Source organism: Brassica rapa, chromosome A08 (assembly GCF_000309985.2).
Source record: "Brassica rapa cultivar Chiifu-401-42 chromosome A08, CAAS_Brap_v3.01, whole genome shotgun sequence".
In the NCBI taxonomy this organism is placed as follows: domain Eukaryota; kingdom Viridiplantae; phylum Streptophyta; class Magnoliopsida; order Brassicales; family Brassicaceae; genus Brassica; species Brassica rapa.
Window position 1 is genome coordinate 7,021,327 of NC_024802.2, and position 11,385 is coordinate 7,032,711.

Genomic DNA, 11,385 nt, shown 5'->3' on the forward strand with positions numbered 1-11,385 from the left:
CCTCGATCAAATTGTTCAGAACGTCCTGATCTCCATGCTGGTTGGCTCCAATGGACTGATCCACGAACCAGGGTACATCACTAGGGCATAAGGGCAATCAAAGGGGATCAAGAGTATTCCCGCTCCAACTACCAAACTATCCTGAAGGGAAAGACGAAGGTCTTATAGCAATCACACTGAAGAACTGGAGGTAGAAGAGATAGACGACGTGCCATTAACCAAAGAAGATCAGACCCGACATCTTAAGATCGGCTCCAAGCTGACAATTCCAAAGCCTTTTTCAAGAATACGGGTCAAAAATCTCTAGATAAGTGTGTGCAGTGTTGAGTTGGTTAAATTTGAGATGTGGGATTGAGAATTTGGAAGAAACGTTTTCGTTGTAACTCCTTTAAACTACATGAAGACATTCAATTTCATCCGGTACCATAAAATACAACTTTAAACAGGGAAAAAAAATCAATCTTGAGTATAGTAACAAGCCTAACTTGATATTGACATGGAAAATAACCAAGTTTTTAACGAAAATCCCAAAATGAAAATGTGATATCGAAAAAGCAGGTGCACTGTGCCCGATATTTATCTCCTATGTTATTAACCTTTGTTTACTTGAATCCTGGCTCTCATGTCTACCTACATAAAACACAATACCATATCCAATTAGTCCACAAGACTAATCTGTTTCAAACATCAAGGTTGAATGTAACAATTGTATTAGATATCGCCTGAACCAAGAGCCATATTGCATCCATCACCATTATATCCTAAAGATCATAGTCAAATTCACCATCTATAAAGAGTATTTTTTAGATATACCACATAATCAGTCATCTGATATGGATGCAGATTCATAGCTCTAAAACGTTTTACCGATGTGAAAATGTAATAACCAATTAATAAAGAGACAACTTAACAAAACCACCATATAGTCCCCTCTTCATTGTTACATGTAATTGTTTCCAGAGGATCAAAATCCTTCAAGAAAAAAAAACTACTCCCTCTGTTTCATAATACTTGATGTTTTGTAATAGTGCACAAAGATTAAGAAAATTACATTTTTCTAGAAACATATTTTAAACATATAATTTTAAAATCAGTTAACCAATTATAAAAAAGACTGTAAAATCTAATTGGTTGAACAGTTTTCAATAAAGTCAAAAGGACTAACCTGCAGCATAACCATATTGACTCCAGACGCTTCTGCATTCTTTCTTCTTCTTCTTTCTGCCTAATCATGTTTTTGGCTTTCATAAGTAGCTGCTCTTCCTTCACAAGATAGTAAAAATAAGATGGGTATAATCAGCCAGGTAAGAATAAGGAACACTGGCGAAGGTGAAGTGAAGCATCGTAGAGATTAATAGCCGGTGAATTTTCTCAGATTTTCTCGAGAGAGAGACAAAGGAGAAGATGTGATTTAGGGTTCGTGTCTGCGGTTTGGGGCTAAATGAATTTTCCTTCCGTTTTTCTTTTGCAATTTATTTTCTTTGTTAACTTAATTTCCTTTTTTAAAATAAGTAATTGAATTAACAAAAAATAAATTGGGCTTATAATAGGAGCTTAATTGGTTTTATACAAAATATTATGGCACTAGGTGATAATCCGCGCCATGCGCGGAGTGAATAGATTTAAGAGTTTAGTAATTTGAAGTAATCTATATTATAAAGGTACACTACAAAAAAATGGTAAATATTCAAAAATAAAATGTTAGTCAAAATTGCGAATTTCACTAACAGATTAATATTTATTTTAGATTATTTCTCCTATAAGTAATTGAAGAGAGTCCATAAGAGTGATAAGAGTAAACAAAAACTAATATAAATCAATTATGAATTAAACATAAAAAGCAACATAAGCAATAATAATAAAACCCTGCAGAATCAAAATATAATTTTTTAAAAAAAATTGAGGAAACATGACTCATGTGATTGTTTGAATGCAGTGGTAAAGTAGTATTGAGAAAGAGATAATTGTGAGGATGTAGCTATGAGGCCAAGTATATGTATATGCAAGGTGCCTAGGTCTAGGATAAACTCGACGCAATTAATAGCCACATTAAAATCATTATTATTCAAAATCGAGATCACGATATATTTGTTGCAAGGTTCCAAAAATTACATGAATTGTATGTTGTATTTTAGAAAACAAACCGAGTAAATAGATTCTAAATTAATATTTGAAAGCAATTAGTGATTATGTCACATGTGTCTTTCGAAATTTTAGTCGCTTAGATTTTTAATTTCCATTTTTTTGTATGATTCGACGTCTACTATGGTTTCCTAATACCATAAAAGCATTTTATTTGATTTTTGTCATATATTTAATATATTTATACATGTGTATACACAAATAGACATAGTCTATTATATGGTTTTTAATATTTCTATATTTTTATATATGCGTAATACACAAATCGACATAGTCTATTTTGTCTTAACCCAAAATTTTATATGGATTCTTATCAAATAAACTAACATCAAACTTGACTAACTTAAAACCAGTTCAAACGATCACTTCAATTTAGACTATAGTTTTCAATATTATATAAAGTGAAGTGATCGTTTGATATCAAGCCAAATATATTTAATTGTATTTTTCCCTAAGTATATAAAATACAATATGATTCGAAGTCTCAGATCTTTTTGATTTAATAAGATAGATGTCGAATGCTACATGATTAATATAAATGCATATAGACTTTTAAACCTTCGATGAGTAAATCGAATGTTATATTTGCTATATTCCGTGTAATAGAACATGGAAAGTATTAATGCGAAAACATAAATCGTACATATTTTATATTGTAATGACCAATGGCAGATGTTGTAATAAGTCTAGTTAACCAAGGGTTTTTAAATATAAATTGTGAGAGTGCTTGTGAGGCTGACATATAAAAAATGACACTCTTGTAAATCATACATGAATTTAAGATTATTTATTTTTAGACAATATATAGTTCAATTTATGGCATAGGGACAATATAGTTGTTTTTTGTTCTATATTTACAAATTTCCCTTAATTTGTTATGTTTATTATTTATTGGATAATAGACGATCATGTATGTTTGTATATTTGATACAAGAATATAAACTTATATTATATCTACTTATCATGAATAGGGAAACTACCCAACACAACACCGTTGGCCACAATGGCCAGAACCACAAGAAACACGTTTTCTGTTGGATTTGTTTTCTTTTTAAATAAAACTGACATCATTTTTTAAAAAAAAATTATTAAAATATTACATAGATATTAAAAATAAAACCACGCGTCGGGTAGCACAAGGTGTTTTGTGGATCTGTAAGAGATCCGAGTTCGAATCCGCTGTTAACCCAAATAAACATGGCGTGTGGCCACCGGATCTTTTCACATTCTCTTTTCGGGGAAAGGTTTACCCATTTAAAAAAAATATAAAAAAATATATTAAATAATAATAAATATTTGGATTGAATAAATTAAATTTATTTATTTGTACAAATTGTAGTTTTATTGAAACAATACTCTGTATTCATCGATGCATGAGCTTCATATGTAGATCTATGAAATATAAAACTCGAACATGTAAGGTCATTCATCATCTGGTTCAGAGTTGTGAAGGCTAGAATCTTCGTCTTAATAAAGGAGTATCTCTCAAAGTCATTAAAATGGAATATTGTTTTCATCTTGAGATGAAATTTCAGTTAAAGCACCCATTTCATTGGAAGATGCCCTTCATCAAACCTCATAATTTGCTACAGCTGAGATTCACATTGAACAGTACAATGCCCTTCATTAGAATTCGAGTTGTAGGATTGTCATTCATATACCCTTAGCATCCATATCTCTATAATTCTGATCGTTTGAACCCTAGATCTAGCTATTTTCTTATATTGTTTACAACCTCAATCAACCGAACAACTGCCTTGTTCACCACTGCTTTACTTTGTTTACTGCTTTATAATCTGTTTTCCTAGCTTAATCGCGTCTGGTTGATTTTATTGTGTATCCACGCTCCATGTGGATTTGATCCCAAAATACTACAACTGAACCTCTTATTTGAGAGAGTAAAATCACTACTTAGGATAATTTGGGTGATATCTTTTGAGCAATAAACCACCAAACAAACCAATCAAGAAAGAACCCCCACTAAGAGACATTATTCCTTTGATGTGATCAATCCAACTAAGGACAGACCATCTAAATAATATGGAAGCTAATTATGTTGTTTCCACCAAAGAAAAATTCATTCCACAAAAAATGCTGTCACACAAAGAAGTAAGAGCAACAAAGAAGAAGACGCCGAATCTAATAAAGAACATGTCAAAATAACACCAAAAACCAACAACAAGACCAAAATACCTCCAATAAAATAAGCCGTAAAATAACGGAAGATTCACCAAACATACCTCCAACAGCTCTTAAGAAAAGATTCGACACGATCCTCTGAAGGGACATGTCGAAACCTATGAAACCCAAAAAAAAGGTCGACTAGCCAGACCTCGGTTCCACCTCATATGCTGGCGAGAAATAGACATCTCGTAACCCACAAGAACCTTCAAAGCAGAAGCAAACCCAAAGTTGCTACCGGGTTCAAGAATTATGTGAAGAAATAATCGCTTGTCAAAAACTGCTCAACGATATACAACCTCGATCTGTTTAGGGGACAAGGATACTATCCACTTCCCTCATAAGAAACGAATCAACTTCATTTACGGAGGCTCAAAATTTTGTAACTCCAATAACTTGATAAAATCATACCGGAGAAGAGTTGAAAGCATCATGGAAACACGAAGGCCCAGTTACCGAATGGGATCATTAAATCATTGTCCACAAGTACGAAACTGTTAACCATCATATACCTCACGGTGATCACTTGATCATATGCCTAGATGTTGGAGGATGCAAGCTCTCAAGAGTAATGGTTGATACTGGAAAGTCGGCAAACGCCACTCATGCTAAATTAAGAACATCCTCGCAAAATAACCAAAGACCCTGATCAAGCCTACAGACAATCCAAAGCGTGAATGATCGTACCACGAAAAGTCAAAAAAGTATTGTATAAAAGCTGAATTCTACTTATCACCAACATTGTAATTTTTATCAGTAAAGACTAGCAAGAACCTATACGAAGATACATTGAGGTCGAACAAACTATTGGATAACTTTTGTAACAGAACAAACAAGACTGACCAAACTCTAATAAAAAAAAATATGAATCATCTTTGAAAAAAATATAAAGAAGCAAAAGGCCGTGTAAAGGGTCAACACCAAAAATGTGCAATTATTCATTAAAAACAATAACAATGCCAATGACAATAGAAATGAAATAAAAACAGCATCAACAACGACATAGAGTAGTCGTTCTCTCTCACTACTCACGAGCATCAGCATCAGGAGTTTTATTTTGCATCTATATATTGACATCACTGAGATGATTGCCAATCTCAATCTGACGTCCCACTGGTGATGTTCTAGTTAATCCGATGTTACTTCCAAAACCGTCAACTCCAATAGGCACCACAGATGATAGATTTTGGAGAGAAATCCATCAGATACACGGGGGAGCTCAAGCTATCCAATACAAAATAAAGAGACCGCAATAACATTAAGTTCGGCCCCAAGCTCGATCATTTTTTTCCTGGAGGGAGGAAGTGTTGGATAAGCTTCAAGTTTACTTGTTCGACAAGCTATTGAAGATAAGGATGAATAGCTTATTATGTTTAGGATAAAGATAAGAATTCCTAGATATACTTGTAATAGGAGAAGTCAAGAAAGTCCTATATATATAGAGGTCTAATGTAAGATGATCTCTACAACAATTGAAAGAAAGTTAAGAAAGAAATAAAACAGAAGAACTTGTTTTATAATTCCTGTGTCTTTGATCACTTTATTTGGTATCAGAGCCTGAGGTTCAAATCAATCGAAGAACTTAGATACAGAGAATTATGGAGGATTCAAAAGCTTTGGTGAAAGTAAAAGATGGTGTGCCTACCACCGTGGTTTGTCCGATGTTAACAACATCAAACTATACGGTATGGGCGATGAAGATGAGGGTTTTAATGCGCGTTCATAAGGCATGGGAAGCGATCGAACCTGGAGTTGAGGATGAAGAAAAGAACGACATAGCAACGTCGCTCTTGTTTCAATCAATATCTGAAGGTTTAGTCTTGCAAGTTGGTGACCTAGGTTCTCCTAAACTTATTTGGGAAGCTATACGATCAAGGAACTTAGGTGCAGAACGAGTTAAATCAGCTCGACTATTAACTCTAATGAATGAGTTTGATCGATTGAAGATGGATGACACAGACTCTATTGACACATTCTCAGGGAAGATATCTGAACTCGCCTCTAAAGCAAGTTCGTTAGGTCAGAGCATTGAGGGACCAAAGATTGTGAAGAAGTTCCTTAATAGCTTGCCACCTAAGTTTATTCATATGACGGCCTCGTTGGAACAGCTATTGGATTTGGAAACTACAAGCTTTGAAGACATAATTGGAAGACTTAAAGCTTATGAAGAGCGAATCAAAGGCTTTGAATCGTATGAGCACCAAGGAGCTCTTCTGTATTCAAATTCAGAGAAGTCATATGACAATGGAGGAAGAGGCAGAGGACAGAACAGAGGATGTGGTCGCGGTAACAGAGGAAGAGGACGTGGTAGAGTTAACGATGGCGAGAAGAGTAAAGAGAAAAGAGACTACTCTCAGATCATACGCTACAATTGTAAGAAGAAGGGTCACTTTGCTTCGGTCTGTACCGAGAAGAAAGATAACGAGGAGCTAAACAAAACCGAAACAGAGGTAGCAGAAGCAGCCTTATTTATGCATGAAGTAGTATTCCTCAATGAAGAGAAAGTTATACCAAAGAAGCTGGAATTTCACGAGAAAGAAGAAGGTGTGTGGTATCTTGACAATGGCGCCTCAAATCACATGACAGGAGAGAGGACCTACTTCTCCGAACTAAACGAAAACGTCAAAGGAAAGGTAAAGTTTGGGGATGGATCATTCGTCGAGATAAATGGTAAAGGGTCGATCTTGTTTGAAGCCAAGACAGGGGAGCAGAAGCTGTTACAAGACATCTATTACATCCCGGAGCTAAAGAGTAACATCTTGAGTCTGGGACAAGCAACTGAGCAAGGTTGTGATGTTCGAATGAAAAACAACTTCCTGACGTTAAGAGACCCTGAAGGGAAGTTACTAGTAAAGGTATTGAGAACTGCAAATCGACTGTACAAGTTGAAACTGAAAGTAGGAAAAGCGACCTGTTTGCACGCAAGACTCGAGGAAGATTCATGGAGATGGCACGCCAGACTTGGTCATGTAAGCTTCAAGACTGTAAAAGCCATGGCAACTCACAATATGGTGATTGGCTTGCCAGAGATAAGAGAAGAAAAACAACTCTGCGATTCATGCTTGGTGGGCAAGCAAGCGAGACAGTCTTTTCCCAAAGCAACGGCGTTTAGATCATCTCAACCACTTGAGCTATTGCACGCAGACCTTTGCGGTCCTATATCACCAGCGACACTGTCCCTAAACCGCTACATCTTTGTCATAATTGACGACAGCACAAGGTTCATGTGGTCGATCTTATTGAAAGAAAAGAGTGATGCATTCGACAGGTTTAAAGCATTTAAGAAACTTGTCGAGAAAGACTTAAAGAAGGAGATCATGACGCTACGCACAGACAGAGGAGGTGAGTTTACCTCTCATGGGTTCAATACGTTCTGCGATGATAACGGCATAAGGAGGCATCTGACTGCACCTTACACCCCGCAACAGAATGGCGTGGTGGAGCGTAGAAACCGGACCCTCATGGAGATGACTCGCAGCATACTCAAGGCAATGGGTGTGCCTAACTACTTATGGGGAGAGGCAGTGCGTCACGCAACGTACCTGATTAACAGAGTGCCTACAAGAGCACTGTCTAATCAAACTCCCTATGAGTGCTTGAAAGGAAGAAAGCCGAGTGTATCACACATTCGGGTATTTGGCTGCACATCGTATGCTAAAAAGGATGGAGGACAGTTAAAGAAACTCGATGATAGATCAGAAGCTGCAGTTCATCTTGGCATTGAGCCAGGATCGAAAGCATACAGACTCTACAATCCCACTTCAAGGAAAATTATAGTAAGTAGGGATGTAGTTTTTGATGAGAAGGCTCGTTGGAATTGGAAGGGAGATGCTAAGCAAGTCCAAAGCGAGCCTGGAATGTTCCATATGGCATGGGCAGCTATAGAAGATAATGGAAGTGGTCCGTTTGTAGTTGGAGTTACGACTGAAGAAGCTGCTACAAATGATGCAGAAGAAGTAGTCGACTCTGAAGCAGAAACAGAGGTGATACACTCACCTGCAACTGCAGAAGATCAAAATCCCGTTCAAGAGTTAAGGCGCTCAACAAGACAAGTAAGCAAACCTGAGTATCTCAAAGATTATGTTCTGTTAGCTGACGTCGAGTGCGAAGTACTACTATTGGCACTGAATGACGAGCCATTGACGATACAAGAAGCACTTAAAGACAAGAGATGGAGAGTTGCATGTAAAGATGAGATTAACTCTATTGATAAGAATGAGACGTGGTTGCTTATAGAGAAACCACAAGGAGTGAAGCTGATAGGACTCAAGTGGGTCTTCAAGATCAAGCGCAATGCAGACGGTAGCATTAATAAGTTTAAATCAAGGCTGGTCGCAAAAGGATACGTGCAAGAACAAGGTATAGACTTCGATGAAGTCTTTGCTCCCGTGGCTCATCTTGAAACAATAAGACTCCTGATAGCTCTTGCCGCAGCAGAAAAGTGGGAAATACATCACATGGATGTGAAGACAGCTTTCTTGCATGGCGAGTTGATTGAAGAAGTTTATGTAACACAGCCGGAGGGATTTGTGAAGAAAGGTGAAGAACACAAAGTCTATAAACTACAAAAGGCCTTGTACGGTCTGCGACAAGCTCCTAGAGCGTGGAACACGAAGCTGAATCAGATACTGAAGGAGTTAAAATTCGTGAAATGCACTAAGGAGAGCTCAGTCTATCGCAAAGAAGAAAGAGGTGATCTTCTCATCGTGGCTATCTATGTAGATGATCTATTCATCACGGGAAACTCAATGAAAGCAATTAAGAAGTTCAAAACATCGATGCCTGAGAAGTTTGAGATGTCAGATTTGGGTTTGTTAACCTATTATCCCGGCATAGAAGTGAAACAGAGCAAGGAAGGCATTGTGATCAAGCAAGAGGCATATGCCCGACGCATACTAGAGGAAGCAAATATGAGTGACTGCAACTCGGTATGCATACCAATGGAGTTTGGTGTGCAGCTCTCAAAAGCATTGAATGAACCTGAGATTGACGCAAGCGACTATAGAAGAAAGATAGGTTGCTTGAGATACTTGATGCATACAAGACCTGACATGGCGTTTAGTGTTGGGATATTAAGCAGGTTTATGCATTCACCGAGAGAGTCACATGGAAAGGCGTTGAAGCAAGTTCTGAGATACTTAAAGGGCTCTTGCGGTTACGGTTTAAGGTACCAGCATGGAGGATCACAAGATCTTGTGGGATACAGCGACAGCAGTCACAACACCGATCCAGATGACGGACGAAGCACGACTGGATATCTATTTTGTCTCAACGATACACCAATATCATGGTGCTCGCAGAAACAAGATGTGGTCGCATTATCTTCTTGTGAGGCCGAATACATGGCCGCAACTGAAGCTACTAAGCAAGCAATATGGCTTCAAGAGTTATTAAGCGAGATCGTAGGAGGAGAAGTCAAAAGAACCCTGATTCGTGTTGATAACAAGTCAGCCATTGCACTTGCCAAGAACCCGGTATTTCATCGACGCAGCAAACACATCCACAAGCGTTTTCACTTCATCAGAGAATGCGTGGAGAAGGAGTTAGTCGACGTGGATCACATTGCAGGAACAGAGCAACGCGCAGACGTACTAACGAAAGCACTAGCAAGGATCAAGTTCAAAGAGATGGTGGAACTGATCAAAGTACAAGACCTAAGTGAGAGTGGACTGAAGCTTAGAAGGGAGAATGTTGGATAAGCTTCAAGTTTACTTGTTCGACAAGCTATTGAAGATAAGGATGAATAGCTTATTATGTTTAGGATAAAGATAAGAATTCCTAGATATACTTGTAATAGGAGAAGTCAAGAAAGTCCTATATATATAGAGGTCTAATGTAAGATGATCTCTACAACAATTGAAAGAAAGTTAAGAAAGAAATAAAACAGAAGAACTTGTTTTATAATTCCTGTGTCTTTGATCACTTTAGGAAAATCATTCGAAATAAGTAGATTGCTCTCCATAATTTCCTTGATAAGATCAATTTTATCTGCCACCTCTTGGAGTCTGATCTCACAGTTAGTCTTGAGCTTTTTATTTTCCCACTTTTCGGTAAGCGAACTGATAACAACTGAGTTCTTCACATCAAGAGTCCTCATAGCCCTAAGAGAATCTTTACGTATGCCTATATTGCTTTTACCAGGAAAATCTTTGATTCTATCAGTCATAAAAGTGACCTACTCAGTAGCAGTGTTTCTTTCATTTCTCGCCACGCGGAGCTGAGCCTTCATGAAACTTACCAGATCCCCAAATTCATGTGCTGCTGTCAGTTGGGAAATATTCGAGTGCTCTTTATCATGTGCTTTCTTCAAAATAAGGCTCAGCTCTCGGACCACCTTCTTCATGTCATTGAGTTCATCAGTTGGGGGACCTTCCTCAAATGTTGGTCCAGTCTCACGACAAATTCATTATGTTCCTCCATAGCATGGGAATAAAGCTCACTTTAGCAACCAAGTAAAACAAAATGAATTTTAAAAGCCATAGTTCACACCTTAGTGCGCACCATTTTGACATAAGCATCACGTTTGGCCATGTTATGGAAAGAGGGAGAGGACAAACTGCTGGTTGGAAATGCCTCACAAAGTGAGTGACACTGTCTTATTCCTCTGTGATTTGAAAATCTTTGGCATGGATTAGCTTCCAATGAAAGGGTCAGTTTCCATTCAGGTCACTCAAAAAAACACGGCCTCGATTATATGATTTTGGTTTTAGTTTTTTAGGACGGTCCCAGAGCTCAGTACAAACCAAGCTCAAAGGTTTTGGTCCATAAACATCGGTCGGGATAGGATTATCAACTCGACCATTAATCGTAAGAGGCATCTCTTCCCTTAAAGTCTTGGTCAAAGCATTGGTAACAACACCCGAACGAATCATGCTTGACCCTTTGCGAAGTTCTTGTTCTAGCTCCGTTCATAAACGCAGAGGGTTGGTCGTCTCCAGAATAGCTACATCAACATTTGTACCCATAGCTTTGGCGGTTACCACACAAATGTCAGTGATCTTCATCGAAGAGAATATCCAAACAAATAGGGGATTGACTAAGATACAATATTATCCAAGGAGT

The 11,385-nt window shown here is 37.6% G+C and overlaps 1 long non-coding RNA gene across 1 annotated transcript; it reads right to left on the minus strand.

Moving 5' to 3' along the window:
* Positions 1–358: 358 nt before the first annotated feature.
* LOC108869365 lies at positions 359–6,104 on the minus strand. Its single transcript, XR_001955662.2, has 2 exons — positions 1,166–6,104; positions 359–630 (listed from the first exon to the last, which is right to left on the minus strand). It is a non-coding gene; the product is annotated as an uncharacterized LOC108869365 (long non-coding RNA).
* Between the last annotated feature and the right edge of the window lie 5,281 nt (positions 6,105–11,385).